This window comes from Tupaia chinensis, unplaced genomic scaffold (assembly GCF_000334495.1).
Source record: "Tupaia chinensis unplaced genomic scaffold, TupChi_1.0 Scaffold000094_1, whole genome shotgun sequence".
NCBI lineage: Eukaryota > Metazoa > Chordata > Mammalia > Scandentia > Tupaiidae > Tupaia > Tupaia belangeri.
In genome coordinates this window covers 2,589,003-2,605,818 of record NW_006159556.1, presented here as the reverse complement: position 1 = coordinate 2,605,818, position 16,816 = coordinate 2,589,003, and the positions used below count along the sequence as shown (strand labels likewise).

Below are 16,816 nucleotides of genomic sequence, written 5' to 3'. Positions count from 1 at the left end.
GGTAACCAGAAACGATGTAAAGGAAAAATATCAAAGTACTTTAAGTTTCTCAAACAATATAAAACTTAGTAAAAACGTATTTAATTTGGGGTAAGCAGGTGGCATGGAGACTAAGGCACTGGATCCCACATGGCCAGCTGCCCGGTTCAAGTTCTGAAACTGGTGACTCAAAAATCATGCCAGATGAGTGTGCCATGTGAACCCAAAATCCTGAGTGGAGAATGGAGAATAAGAGATTGTGGTATGGTCATCCCCTCTGAGGGGTGATTTTCACTTTCCCTCTCGTTCTTTCTCTTTCTCTGTCTCTAGCAAACACACATGCCCTAGATCAAAAACCAAAAAATAAACTAAAACCCTATTAAAAAATATTTAATTTGTAAAAAAAAAAGTGCAAAATAAGTTACTATAAACCACTTTTCCCCTTTATGTAACATGTGTTTTCTTCTAACAAATTTCCTCAAAGCATAGAGGAGTCTCTCCTCCTTAGTGCCCAGTGGAGCGGTCTTTGACCATCACAGATTACGTACTTGTATCAAGTCTCCTTTTCAAACCTACTCCCTTCAAATGTATAACTAATTAAGTATCTACTTTACTTTTCATGCAAAAGCAGAAAAGTAAAGTATTATGTAAAATAATTACAAGTTCTAATATATTCTTCTTGTACACCACCTGGAGTAAACACGACCTTACAGCAGGTGGGGGAAGCTCCTCCTCTTCTTTTCTGCTTATATTTTTTCTAAACATTATTGAATTGGTAGTATTAAACTGGCAGTCAACAAAATTGTATTTACCAGATTATAGTGTAACACACACACACACACACACACACACACACACACACGCAAATGAAAATTTGTCCTGAAGGTTGAAAAGGTCTTAACATTCTAGCAAGAATATGGCATATAAAATATCACATTAGTTTTCATTCTCTCATGATTTGGGTTTCCAATTTCAGCCTTGTTTAGCTGTTGTAATACCCATGTTGCCCAAGATTTTAATGTTTATAACTTCTGATTCTTCCCATGTGAGGGGCGAGTGATGGATCAGCTTTGCTCTCTGATGTGGATGGGATGATGGCAAAGTGTGTAGAGGTGGACTGTAGAGGTGAAGAGTCAGAGAGGAGAACACCTGAGAAACGTCCAGATATCCCGGGAAGAACCACCCGGAGCCGTGCCATTATAGGAGATGACTACGTTATGCCAATTTGATACAAGTTTGGGTCATCGGAACAGTCAAGACACATTTTTACATAGAAACACCTAGAAAAAAACTAAAAAAATATGTCATGACTTTTCCATGACCCTATACTTTACATATTTGGCATTAACAATTCCACAAAAACAGTTAACAAAGCTAATGCTAAAAGTATTAAAAATTGGATTTCTTTCCTAAGCAAAGAATCCATGTACTAATTATATACTAAAAAGTAGTCGATGGAAAAGTCGTGACATATTTTTCTCTGCAAAAATACACCATGACTTTTCCGATGACCCAATAAGTATGACCAACTCTATACCATAAAAGCTGCCACTAAAAACCTAAAATGGGGGCCAGCAGGTAGCGTGGTGGTTGAGGTGCTGGACTCCTATATGGCTGACCACAGTTTGAGTCACAGACCTGGAGGCTTGCTTTCCTACTTTCCCTTTCTCTCTCTCTCTGGTCAAAATAAACAAATAATAATAATGATAATAAAAAATGAAATAAAATAATCTTTTTTTTTAAAAAAAGAACCTATCATAATTTTTTGTTATTACAGGAAAACTACCTCCATGAGGTATAAAATGGGTTTTGTACTAAATACTTTCTCTGCCTAAAACAGGTCCTTAATTCTAACATGTAGAAACATGAGAGTGAAAATGAATATGTTAACTATAGATACTTTGATAAACATTCAATTAGCAATACATTTGGCTTTCTTAAGAAGTGCTCTTTGGAGATGGTTTAGATGGCACAGGGCTCTGAATACAGTTGTGTATAAATTTTGCCGCGCGCGTGTGTGTGTGTGTGAGCATGCATGTACATGTGCTAAACTTTCTGTTGGCCAACAGAGCCAATCAAAATCAATCAGCCCTTTCTCCTTTTCTACCAACTCTCTCTCACACATTACTCATCAGTCATGATTGAGGGCCAGGTATGACCACGGGGCCTATACGATCGATCTCAATTTGGTTCTCACAAAAACCTTCCCTGGTGCTTGTCTCTTGCTCCTTCTCTTGTTCACACAAGACAAGCAGGCTCAGAGTGGGTATGGTTAACGATGTGTCAATTACTGTCTCGCAAGTGAGTCCATCTTTGCTTAGTGCCCACTTTTCAATTTTAACCTACCAAAATACGGTGAGGTGACTAGCTTAGTGAAGAAAATTCATGCCATAGCCAGTCTGCATTCCAGCAGTCCTCAGCAAGCTCTTGCAGACCTCATAAGTTCCTTGTCATAGTCCTGATTATAGCAACTCCACATCACCTAGTCAAAGCCCATTCATAATGCGTTAGGCCCGATTACACTTATAAGGTGATTACTAAAATGTACTGGCAGAATGTCAAGAATGTCTCTTTATAGAAACACAAGCCTTTAATCATTTGCAAATATTTTTTCAGGCTGTATTTGCACAGAGCAAATTTGTCAATGAAAGACAAAATAGGATATTCTTAATTTGGATATGTCCCTGAATTTTAACCAGTTTTAAGTGTTCTAAAAAAAAAAGTAAGCACTGAAATTTACATAAAATGAAACAGACTTAGTATTACATTAAGTCAGTAATTAACAGACAACAGGGCAGCAATCCAGGCACAATACAAGAAAATACTATGAAAAGAAAACGAGGGCGAATAAATCAGTTTTGATAGTTAAGTAGCTCATCTCTCATTTACCCCTTCATACAAGTACTGTCGTATGGGTTTTAGTGATATAACTCAATGAAGGTAAATATTCTGGGGCCAGCATGTGGTGAAGTGGTTAAGATGCTGGACTCCCACAAGGCTAATGGCGGCTTGAAAATCATGACAGGTACATGGGCATACGTGCCCCAAATCCTGGGAGGAGACAGAAGGAGAAGGGGCTGTAGCGTGACCATTTTCTCTGAGGGGTGATTTCTTACTTTCCCTCTCTCTCCTGAGAGCACACATGACTTATGGCAAAAACCTTAAAAAAAAAAAAAAAGATATATATACTGAAACACCTAAAGCAATGATTTCAAATAAATTAAATCAGTTTGGAAAATGGGGGACCAGCAGTTACCATAATGGCTATGTTGCTGGACTACCATGTGGTTGACCATGGTTTGAGTCCCAGACCCGGTGGCTTAAACTTATACTGGGCGCATGTGCAAGCGTGCCCAAGATCCCGAGAGGAAAATGGAGAAGGGATTGCACCATGGCCATCCCCCCTGGGGGGTGATTTCTTGCTTTCTGTCTCTCTGTGTTTTTCTGGCGAGCGCACGTGCCGTATAGCAAAAACCTCTACAAAAAAAAAAAAAAGAAAGAAAATCAATTTAATGCATTGATTTTAAAGGCAATTTTAGTAAAAAAAAAAAAAAAAGGGCCAAGGATAGATAATTTTTTGGAATAGAATTGAGAACATAAACTCTTCTATGAAATTTACAAATCAGAGTGCAAAGCACTGGAAAAGAGCACCCTTTCTCCATAGTTGTGCAAAATAGATAGTTTACTATTATGACAGGACCCAAACCTCTATTTACAGAGAGCAGAGGTTATTTCCACCTGTGTCTAGCGTTTGTGTCAGTCTGTCATATCTGATGATATGAAATGACATGGTCAATTCTAAATTGAGCACAAACGTTCCGAGTTCCCCCTAAATTCTAAATTGAGAATCAATTCTGATTCACTCTTGATTTTTAAAAATATGCACGTATACTGTGAATGAAGAACGGAGTATGTGTCATGAAATTACGTCAATGACAAGCCATTAACTTGGAATTCACTTGATTTCTTCCTTTGTCTCACTATCAACCCCATATTTTAAATGTTTCCTATTTGCCGACTGAGTAAGGGCCAAGCTCACGCAGTCAATTAGTTTGCTTTGTTTTATGTTTTTTTTTTAAATTCAGATACACACGGAGAGGTCTGGGCAAGCACTTCACTTACGTCACACACCCAAGTGTATCATGGCCTCAGACATTTGCCTCATATTCTCTCAAAATAATGGCGTTTGGGAGAAATACCTATCAAACAGACCCCAGTGACAAATCAATGAAGCTGCAACCAAGAGTACCAATACCTTAGATTTTGTTTATTTTTTCTTGGAGCCTAGCTGATTTATTATTTCATAGGGCTTAATAGCGGTAAATGCACATAAATGCCTCACACCTAAACTTAATCTCCACACGAGCTACACTGATTTCTAAACTGAAGCTACGGAAATCAACGCTATCGATTTAATTATACAGCAAGCTAACCGAAACCCAAAGGCAAGGCATTTAGTATGTGTAAGACAAACCCAATACCCTTGGGAGAATTCCCAGAGAGCGGTATTACGAATGGATAGTCAATTACTGGATCAAACCACCATGCCGTTCAATTCCCCTTTCAACTGTCTTGATAAACGTTCCAATTAATTCCATTTTCTAATTGGTTACTGTGGTTGGTGACCAAAGAATTAACATCATTTGCATATTCAGCCACACACTTTAAAAACATTTTCGAGTGATCCGAGTTAGAAGAAATAGGTTGCAAGTGTTTTTTGAGAACTGGAAAGTATAAAAATAAAAATGAATAGGAACGGCTACAGATCAGTTCTATTCAATGAAACGAGGAAAACCACCCAAGGACTTAAAAAGCACAAAGAGCACAAAAGAGAAAGGAAGTGAGAGAAAAGTATTAAGTCAACATTTTTTTCTGGAACTCAGGGTTTTTGCCTCACGTGCTGCCCAATGTGTGAAGGGGAGGGGTGTTCTTAGAGACCCACGAGGTCAGTAAAGTCAGCACGTTTTCCTTCCCTTCCTCGCAAAACACTCCGTGCCACACTCCCTGTATTCTCGATTTCTCCTCAGCCTCCACATTACCCCTGCCCAGGCCAACTGCGGACTGAGGGAGCTAGCGTTTGGTGGCTTGGGATTTTGGTTTGGCCCCATCAGAAACATCAAACAAACAAACAAACAAAAAATAAACCAACAACAAAAAAAGAAAACAAAACAAACCAAAAAACACCTCTGTTCTTTTTGGAAAGCAAATATAAATGCTTCCAGACCAGTCCGTAGCTAAGTGTTTGTAGTTATACTTCGGGAGACATATTCTACAACTTTTTAATTTTCATTTTATTTTATTAGTATCATATTTTTAAAATGAAGAGTAGGGAGTGAGCACACACGAGTGAGTAGGTGAGGGGGAGGAGGGAGAGGAAGAGATTTTTTTTCTAGTTTGCCAGAGAGAAAGAGAGAGAGAAACTGAGAAGGCACTCCCATGGGAAATGGTCACGCTGCAATCCCTTCTCCTTCATCTCTCTCTCCTTTTGGGGTTTTGGGGATACGTGTGTATATGCCTGGTATATTTTTCAAGCCATTGGGTCTGAGACTTGAGCCACACAACTGGCTATGCAGGATTCAGCTGCCTTAACCACCATGCCACCAGCTAGCCCTGTTTTTTTTTGGAAGGACTTCTTTACTTTTTTTTTTTTTAAGTTTATTTTTTACTTCATGAGAGACACACAGAGAGAAACAGGCAGTCCATCCTCAGTCTCAGCAGGCAGGCCATGGGCATGCACATGTGCATATTCCTGGAAGGCTGAGGAGGTCCTGGGATGAGAACCCGGGACCTTTCCTACGTGAGTCCAGTTGCACTGAGAGGTGTTTCTAACAGGGTCTTACCTTTGCAATCTGCTGCCCTAGCCTCCTAGTCAGCGAGAATTACAGGCATGAGGCATAGTACTCTGCTTGTGTGGGTTAGCTGGGAACCCAAACCCAGACTGCCCATATGGCCCCAGCCTCACGCTACGGCACCCTGCCACTTCCACCATTCTGGCTTAGTCTGTTTTACGATTCTTTATTGTAAACCCATGCAGCTTGGTTTATAGTTTTATTATTTGCACTTTGTGACAAAGAATGTGATACCTAGCCAATAGAAATGCAAACAAATAACTACGGTTGCTCTTGCTGAGCAGCTAGATCTTCCTGACCAAAGGATAAATGCAAAGAGCTGAAGCTGGGAATATTCACAGGACATGAATTTTTAGCCAACAATAAGAGGTATTATTTGGGGGATAAAACAAGCAAACAGACAAAACAAAAAGACTTCTAAATATTTAGAATTTTTTTTATACCAGTAAGATAGGAGAATATCTCTACTATTCTCTTGGCTGCTCAGTGGAAATTTGAAACATATTTCATTAGGCTGACTTGTCTTGCTCCCAAAATAGACACTTCAGAATCAGACCTTAGTTAAAGATGTGGTCTTGGGGCCAGCCAGGTGGTGTGGTGGCTAAGGCAGCTGGATTCCACACGGCCCATGGTGTGGGTTAAGTACCAACCTGGCAGCTTGAGGAACACGCTGGTTGTGTGTGCTCGAAATCCCAACAGAAGGGAAGAGAAGGGATTATAACATGGCCGCCCCCCAAGTTCTGTCCTCCCAGTGGGGAGGTAATTCCTCACTTTCCCTCTCTCTTTTTTTTGGGCAAGTGTAGTTCTTTATAGCAAAGTAAAAACCAAACCAAACAAACAAACAAATGGGATCTTACAGAAGTGATCAATTTCAAGTAAGGTTTTAAGGCCCATGCTCAGTATGACTGGCATCTTTATAAAAGTAGAAAATCTGGATGTAGAGGCTGATGTTTCTGCCCCCAGGAAAAATGCCGTCAGGAGGATGTGGAGTTACACTGGCCCAAGCCATGGACCTTCCTAAAGCCAGCGGCAAGGTTTGGACTTGATCATCCCTTAGTGCCTTCCCAGGGAGACCGGCCCTGCCAACACGCTGGCCTCAGACCTGCCATGAGAACTGGGAGATGATGAGTTTCTACTGCTCTCAGCAGCTTTTGTCATAGCAGCTCTAGAAAACTCATACATCTTTGAGAAGCTATTTCCCCCCCAAATTCAGAAATCAGAACATACCCAACAAAAGGGTCTTCATCTTACAAAAAGGTTATGTCCTGAAAGTTCATTTGCAGGAATGGGAAGACTTAAAGCAACTTCCCACATGGACATGGGGGTTCGATCTGAGGCCTGTATTCAGAAGTACATCTGATTTCCCACTCAAATGAACTTTGCCAATAAGCAATCCAGACAAAAATCACTGAAAACCTTCTGATGATGGTTCAGTTGGAAACACTTATATCATGACAGTATACTCAGACATAAATGGACACAAATTGCACAAAACTATTCTTACTCTGCTTGAGTATTCTCTATTTTGTTGCATTTTAGTTATATAAAATTATGGTAAAATACTGGTCATAACTTCCTAAATTGGCTTTACAACCACTAACAGGAAATACGGCCTAAAGCACTATGCTAAATTCACATTTTCCCTGCCAGATACATAACACACAATCAATGAGTGCTGCCTGATTAAGATCAATGTTCCTGGGGACTCCCACATGGCTGACTGTGGTTCGAGTCTCAGATCCAGAGGCTTGAAATTCATGCAGGGCATATGTGTGTGCATGCTCTAAATCCTGAGAGAATAGGGGAGAAGGGACTGTGGCATGACTATCCCCCTCAGGGGGTGATTTCTCACTTATGTCTCTCTCTCCGTCTCTCTGGCGAACACATGTGTCCTATAGTAAAAACCTCTATAAAAAAAACAAATCGATGTTCCTGAAGGACAGAGAGAAAACACTCTTTCCTTCTCTGTGCCATGGCCAGAATCAACACTAAGCCAAAGAACTGCAGACTGTGTTGAGTCGGGATGGTAAAGAGAGGCTCAGAGAGAAAACGGTACCAGTTGTCCAGGAGTGGCCATGACGTATGTCATCTGCACAGCACACAAAGCAATCTGTTCCCCGTTCTCTTCCTGGTCACTCCACAGGACGGTGTCAAGAGGGAGACAGTGGAGGAGACCCTTCTGCATAGGACCTGGGCTCCTTGGGCTTCTTCTTACTTAGTGACTGTGACATTCTTCATCACTTGCATTCTTATACTTGGAGGGAACTAAAAAGTCATCTTGTTGGGACCAACAGATGATGTAATGGTTACATTGCTAAACTCTCATGTAGTTGACGGTGGTTCAAGTCCCAGACTCAGCAGCTTAAAACGCATGCCAGCCGCATGTGTCCCCAAAATACCAAGAGGAGAATGGAGAAGGGATTGCAATGGGGCCATCCCCCCACAGGGTGATTTCTCACTTTTTGTCTCTCTTTCTCAGTCTCTCTGGCAAGTGCACACATCTTATAACAAAAATTTCTCTTAAAAAAAGTCTTGTTCTGTTTCAACCCTACTTGCCCAGATAATCCCAGCTCTGAGTGCCCTCTGGATGAACAGCTTGCAACATCTAAGAAACTGAATGCAGATAGGAGGATATGGGGGACAAAGAGCAGAGTTCTTGGAGGGGTGGCTTGACCTTCTGTTTCTCTTGCATCTCTCCCTCCAGTGAGAAGGTGGAGAGCGAACCAATTGCCTGCTGAATGACTGACTCTGTGCGTCCCGGGGGCCCTAGGCTGAGACATGCTTAGAAGTCACAGGACAGACTCCTCATTCTTGTTCTAATATTATGCCCTATTAACAAACCACTGCTCTTAAAGAAGTTGATCCTTTCCCCCATATGAATTCAATCACCAAACGCTACGGAGTCTTCCTCAACAAAAAGACAAGCCTTTTGAATCTGATCACTCTTTTTCAGCTCCATAGGAAAAGAGCAAGCAATTCTACAAAAGCAGGACTGTTTCCTGCAACACACCAGCTCACGCTGGGCCTCCCGTGCTTTCCCACTGCACTTGCAGTAAAATCCAGAAACCTACACCAGGGACACAAAATCCCTTCCACTCTCAGGCCAACATACCTGTGTAGACCTCTCACCGTACCTCTAGAACTCTCTACGTTTGGACATTCTGTTCCCGCTATCTTAAATGCTTCCTGTACCTCTTCCTGCCTGGTAAATACTTGCTCTCTCAGCTCGAGTGTCATCCAATGTAGGAAGTCATTTCCAGCACCCTGGAGAGGGAGCTGCTGCTTCCTCCAGGCTCCAAGACACTGTGTTCGTAGCTATGAGTACTTAGTGCATGACGCTGAAATCCACAAGGCCAGACACTGGCCTCGTCCCCCAGACTTGTCTTTGACTTGGTACCTAGCCAGCACCCAACACACATATGGTTAGCAAATGGCTGCTAAATGAAACCAGCAGCATTAAGATTTTGTCTGATTAAATATTTTGAAAACATATACTATGTATAATTTTTAAAATTACTTTTCCCAATTAGAAGCATTCTCGGATATCCGTACGTTGATTAAATTATCTTGTTCTCTCTCTCTCTCTCTCTCTCTCTCTCTCTCTCTCCTTTTTTTCGTAGAGAGATTTTTGCTACAGAGCACATGCACTCATTGGAGAGACAGAATGTAAACAGTCACCCCCACAGGGGGGACGGCCATGCCATAATCCCTTCTCCTCCATCTCCTCTCAGGATTTTGGGAAACACACACATGTGCCCAGCGTGAGTTTGAAGCCACTGGGTTCAGGACTTGAATTGCGGTCGGCCCTGTGGGAGTTTAGTGACGTAACCCTTACACCACCTGCTGGTCCCCCTCACCCCATTCCAAACTTAATGGGATGCTCTGTGCCTTGGGTTGTCTCCCACCCTCACTTAAAATAATTTCTTTTCCCTAACTGCATGAGCAGAGGCGGGCACCCTGCCATCATGCCTGTCACGTAAACCCTGTGCTGTCTGTGGTATATGGGGACCCAGGAAAGGGTATGCCGGGGCAAGGTCATGTTTGCACATGGTCTTGCCACACACTGTGTATTTGTTCTGGCTCAAGAGCAGGAAAAGAAAATGATTTCACCTCACTGCTAGCTCACAGTTGTCTGGGGCTTAAAGAAATTTTGGGTTTAGAATAAAAACAATTTTCAAGGCAGCTGGAAGCTTTCCTTTGTCTTTGAGCCCTTGTTCAGGAAAGTAATATTTATCATTATTATAGATGTAAGAAAAAAAGATGGCCTTAGGGAGGTTGTAATTTAGACAATAAACTTTAGAAACATTTTCTTTTGGGGGATTGAAATTAGTTGATGAGAAAATATTTTTAGAACATTTGTACATACGTTACAGTATTTTCAAATCTTTAGTTGCTGAAGCAAAATAAAAAAGATATAGAGATACCTGCAGAAAGGAAGGATAGAATAGTAAAAATTATATTTATTAACCTCTTTCAATAATTGTCTTTATGACCCAGTTCTTTCTTTTTTCTTTTTTTTTTGGTTTTTAGAGAGAGAGATTTTTGCTATAGGGCATGTGCACTTGCCAGAGACACAGAGCAAGAGTCAGAAATCACCCCCCAGAAAGTATGGCCACACCACAATCCCTTCTCCTCCATCTTCTCTAGGGATTTTGGGCATGCACGCACAAGTGCCTGGCATGAGTTTTAAGTCACTGAGTCTGGGACTCAAACCACGGTCAAATGCGTGGGAGTCCAGCGAAGTAACCATTACACCATCTGCTGGTCCCTTTATTACCCATTTCTCACAGGTTTGTTAGTTTGAGTTTAACAGATAAATAACTTCAGAAACTGTTAGCTCCAAATGTGGAATTTTTGAGAAGGGCAAAGATGTGCAGGGCATGCAAATTACCCTACCACCCCTCTCCCCAACTAGCCACCCCTCTGCCAGAGGAGGACTACACAGTAAAATGTCGAGACTTGTTTTAGAAATGGTCATGATTGTACACTGCTGTTTGGAATGAGGACTGGCACCTGGGGAGCGAATGAAGGCTTTGGTCAACCTCTGCTTGGGCTCCCAGAATTCCCGTAAGCACAGGTAAGTGCTCATTCAAGACACTGCTGGTGTCCACTGCTCATTAGAACCCAGGATGGGTGCCACACACACACAAGCTGATAAGATGTGATTCCACCCTTCACTGAATTTACAGACTAGCAGTGAAATAGGAACCTTGAAATTTGATAATTATGATGAAAAAGTGATACCCAACTACCACTGATTGAGCACTCCCTGTAATACACCAGGCTTTGGGCTAAGAGTGTTTATTCATGCTCTCATTCAGTCTTCAAAGACACCCATGCAGGAAGGTATTATGAACTAGGTGTTTCAGATAAGAAAAACATGGAGTAGAAAGATTAATTAACTAGCAGAAGCCAGAGCTCTAGCCCTGGTGCTCTGAAGCTCTGTGTAGTCTGGCAGGTTGGGTTAGAGACGCCATACTGAGAATACATTCTGAGGGTCACATAGACATTATAGAGAAAGGTAATGGGCAGGAATTGAACTCCTCCTGGGAAGAGAATGGAATGAGCCTGGGAGGCCAGGAAGAGGGTGTGACAGGTGGGGTAGCCTAGGCAGTTAAGCAGTGACCTGCCAGGGTGTGGCACTAGAGGGCACCAGAGACAGGGGCAGACTGCAGCTTTTGTTAATTCAGTTGAACATGAAGAATCACCTAGAAGAATACAATGCAGTGTATCAGTGGTCTACTCTGGCGGGCCATTTAGCTTCTACTTTTTGTTTAGGGGTATTTTGAACTAGACAATGAAGGCCTATTTCTTTCCATGATTATTTTGCTGACAGCAAGACAGGGATGTATTTATTCTTTTTTTTCTAAACCTTTTTTCCCACTAGCTTTTCAGTTCCATTCATTTAATATGATCTGAGTAAAGCAGTTCTTCACTTTAATTTTAGTAAATTCAGTTTTTTAAGTTTTATTCCTATATATGCTAAGCAGATACCATGTTTTCTTGATCCCCCTTTTAAGGGTTTGATGAAATGTCTTCTGCCTCACCGATGACTTTTATGTCTGAGGTACCTTAATCGTTTTTTGGGGGGGAGGGGTTTTTGCTATAGGGTGTGTGTACTTGCCAAAAGAGAGAGAAAGACAGAGAGACAGAAAGTGAGAAATCTCCCCCCAGTGGGTATGGCCACGCTGCAATCCCTTCTCCTCCATTCTCCTCTCGGGATCCTGGGCATGCACACACATGCGCCCGGTGTGAGTTTAAGTCACCGGGTCCGGGACTCGAACTGTAGTCGACTACATGGGAGTCCAGCGACATAGCCATTATGCCAACTGCTGGTCCTGAGGGACCTTAATCTTAAAAATCAACTTCTAAGGCTTCCCTCATCTTGTTTTTACCACCCTCTCCTTCACTATTTCCCAGTAACATGTCCTTCTCATGCAACAGCTAAATGCAATCTCCACATCTAGCTTTGGAATGTACTATACTACACTATACTTTCATTCTGGAGTTCGGTATTGTGGGTTTGGTAATAATTATGAATATATTTTATTTTAGAAGTCAAACTAATTTTAAAGTTCATCTCAAAATGGTAGTTTTAAATTAGGAAGCACTTTTAAATTTGGAAACAGATAAGCAAATTGTTTTATGAGAAAAGAAAACAGAACAAAAGAGATTTGTTTAGATTTTTAACATGAGCTTTTTGGTATATATGACAAAGCATGTCTCCAGATACAAAGCAGTTGTTTTCTGCTCTAGGAATAAGATAACCCAACTACATTTTTTATTAAAAAAACAATCAAAGGTGAATTAAACTTTTTGAATACATTTTTATCCAAAATGAAAGAGTAGTATTAATTAGAAATGATTATCCTCTATCACTATATAATACAGAAGGAGAGGAAGTCTTTATATTTCATATGCATATAAAATAAAAACTTTTTCTTAAACTGCCTTAATGATTATAGTATTTCTGGGAAATAATCTAAAAGCAATTTCCTTTCTAAGACTAAATATCAAATAATATACAACAGTAATATATATAATGTAAATGGAAGTTTACTTCTTAATTGTCCTTTGTACTACATGCTTATATAATAATTAAGGATGAGTAAATTATTTGTAACTTAAATAATAAATCAGAATATTAAAATATTATCTTGCCAAAAAAGATGAAGTGCTGATACATGTTAAAACATGGATGACGGGACCAGCAGTTGGCATAATGGCTATGTCGCTGGACTCCCATGTAGTTGACTGCAATTCGAGTCCCAGACCTGGTGGCTTAAACTCACGCTGGGTGCGTATGTGTGTGTGTCCAAGATCCTGAAAGGAGAATGGAGGAGAAAGGGATTGAGGCATGGCCATCCCCCCTGGGGGGTGATTTCTCACTTTCTGTCTCTCTGTCTCTCTCTGTTTTTCTGGTGAGCGCATGCACCCTATAGCACAAATCTCTCCAAAAAAAAAAAAAAGAAAAAAACATGGATGACTCTTGAAAACGTTACAGTAAAGGGAAGATGCTAGACAGAACAGAGTATATGATCTGATGGTATGATTCCGTTTGGCAAATCTATAGAGACAGAGAGTTTATTTGTGGTTGCCCAGTGCTGGAGTTAGGAATTTATAGCTAAAGGGCTCTTTTGGGGTGATAATATCCAAAAACTGATTACATACAACTCTGAAAACACTAAAAACTATTAAATTGCACATTTTAAGTGGGTGAACTGTATGTGAACCATATCTCATTCAAGCTACTAATATTAAGTTATTTCTTTTTCTTCTTAAGGGAAGAATAAACAGTGCACTGAAACTTTTTATATAGTACAAACTATTGGGTTGTTGGAAAAGTCACGACATATGTTTTCTATGCAAAAAATGTGCCAGGACTTTTCCCACAACCCAAGATTTCCTTAGTAATTCATCTGATCCTCACATACAAATACATATAGCATGGGAAAAAATAGGGTAAAACATTTCAAGAAATTTAATTTGATACTATCACCAACAGCATCTCACAAACCACTCTAGGTGCCAGTTTATTATACTGGGTTGTCAGAAAAGTCATGAGGTACGTTTTTTAAGCAAAAATGCATCACGACTATTCCAACAACTCAAGACAATATTCATCCAATGGAATGAAAAGCAATCCTGAAGCATCACCTCCACTGTGTCCAGCACTCTTGCAATCACAGAGTTGAAAGATATTGCAGATATAAGAGTACAAAACCCAAAGAAAAACAATATGCCCTTTACATTGGAGCAATTCTATCATTTACAAAGAGTGTATCATATCCTCTAACTCCAACATTTCCCCCATAACTTAATTACTGTGGGTGATACCATCTCATTTTAGAGATGATGAAAATGGCCGGCCCCAATTCATAAGGCTAGCTAGCTGTCAGGGCTGGGTGTGTCTCATGACAGAAAACTCACAACCCTTCTGCTGGTTGTGCTGAACCAACACCTTTACTTTTTCAATGGTTTAAATAGGGCAATCTCCTTAAAACAAAACAAAACAAAACACCCTCATGTTTCTCAAACTATTTTTATTTGCAGTAAATAGCAACAATTCAGGTTCCATGGGTATTGCAACCATCCTGTGAGATCAGAGCCCACAGGAATCTTCTTGTTACCCTGAGATGATGAAGAGTCAGTTTGGATACACAACCCCATATGGGTTAACCCAGCTTGGAAGTGAGGCAGTTTTTCACTCCCTCTTGGAGAGTGTCTGGAAGGAGGAGAGCAGTTGAAGTGCCCACAAACTAGGAATTATAGGGACCTACAGACGATGTCACGGAAGGGTGTCATGTCTACAGGCAGCAGGGGGCCCCCTAACACCACATAGAAGAGGAGCAAACTGGACTATCGCTTGGGTTGTTTCCTGGTGAACTCCCACCTCAGCCATGCTATCAGTGTTTACCTGCTTGCAAAAGGATATTGTGAAGACCAATGCTTAGGAAGTCAAGATGAATTCCACTGATAACGAGTGCCAGTGGAATTTTCACCCACAGGATCACTCACACAGGTTCATTTAAGTCTTCTTGGAAGAGTCCCTGAAATTTGGAATTACGATGGGCTTCATCATAAAACAAACATTCAGTAATAAACACTGGACCATCATAATTTGCTAGATGAAGTAATGGAAGAGGAAACCATGTAGATATGATTCATCTCGGCTCTCCATTTTGGTAAATAAATTCGGGAAAAAATAGATTGCTGACAATTGAAGGCAGTGGCCAACACATTAAAACCAAAGGAATCCATAGTAATCATTAGTATTTATGAATTCATCTTCCATTGTTGTCCTTTGGGGATATAAATTAAGTTAGGGACTATGGAAAGTTTGCCCAGTAAATTAAAAATATTGCTGTTGAAGTTTAGAGTTTCATCATAGATGAAGACTTGGAGTGAAACTTTGTATTTTGGCCTGCTAGGGATTTTTGCTTTTGTTGTTTTTAAGGCTTTTGCCACAGGGCATGTACGCTCGCTGGAGAGAGACAGAGACAGTGAGAAGGAGAGTGAGAAATTACCCCTCTAAGGGGGGTGGCCACAGGGCAATCCCTTCACCTTCTGGGATTTTGGACATGCATGTACACATGCCCGACATGATTTTCAAGTTGCCAGATTTGGGACTCAAACCATGGTCAGCTACCTGGGAGCCCAGAGTTCTAACTGTTATGCCACCTCCTGGCCCCAGAAGTCTTTCTATACATAACATAGAGGTCCAAATCTACAGATCCAAATTACAGAAAGGGGAAAAACCTTGTGGAGTATAAATGTTTAAAGAGCCTGAGGTATAAATTATGCCTAGAATCTGTGAAAACATGCTCTCTCACTAGTGAAAGAAGGTCGATTAGTCACCTGAAGGGGAAGAAAAAAAAAAAACAAAAAACACTTTCATTTCCATTCTTGATTTAACATAGTTTCTCCCTTTATTTCTGATTTTTTTTTTGGGAATATTTTTTCAGATGGCAAGAATGTTCATTAAGGCTACACATTGCGTTGAGTTTTATCACTAGTTGTAAGAAATAGTATTTATTGGGTTGTTGGGAAAGTCATGATGCATTTCTGCATAAAAAAACACATCGTGACATTCTAGAGGATCTAATAGATAGTATAGTTTTTAAAAAATAATTGGTACAATTTGGGGCCTGCAGGTGGCATAGCAGTTACGTCGCTAAACTCTCATGTGGCTGACCACAGCTTGAGTCTGGGACTTGGCGACTTGAAAATCACGCCAGGCATGTGCGTGCATGCCCAAGATCCCAGGAGGAGAATGGAGGAGAAGGGATTGCAGTGTGGCCATCCTTCCGAGGGTGATTTCTCACTTTGCCTCTCACCGTCTCTGTCTCTTTCCCCACAAGTGCACATACCCTATGACAAAAGTATCTTAAAAAATGATAAAATAATTGGTACAACTTAACATCTTGATAGATATTTAATAAAAGCCCTTATTTAAGCCATTTGAAGTGGAGCCTAAGGAGCACAGTACTTTACAGAGGGGTCACATTGCAAACATTCAGGTCTACAAAGCATTACCGCTATCCTGGGAACTGCAAATTACAGCCAGTAATAAACCAAAGGCAAACAAGGATTTTATTCCAGTCTTAAGAAGTTTTCAAACTCATTGGTTATTCTCATCTCACTTAAAGATCAGCAGTAACAAAGTGTCTTCCACACACTTCCATAATACCTAAGACTACAGTCATGTATGGAGATTATAAGACAGTAGGGTAAAAACATGCCCTCGAAGAAGATCATGCACTTACGGGAGAGAAAATGAAGCACAGGGCGCTAGTCCCCATAGGCACATCCCTATTATTATGCTAATCATACTGTCTATGACTGAATTCATCCCATGGCATTGTAGCTGGCTCTGTGTCTGCGTCTCACTAGCATGGGACCCTACTGAAGCAGAGCTGGTGTATCCATTACTTTGGGATCACTGGTAATACGCAATGGGGTTCAGTCAAAGAGAAACCATTATACAG

General features: G+C 40.8%; 1 protein-coding gene across 5 annotated transcripts in view; it reads right to left on the bottom strand.

Moving 5' to 3' along the window:
* Nucleotides 1-16,816, bottom strand: part of FAM13A (family with sequence similarity 13 member A) — a 249,625-nt gene that overhangs the window by 85,450 nt on the left and 147,359 nt on the right. The window lies entirely within an intron of this gene.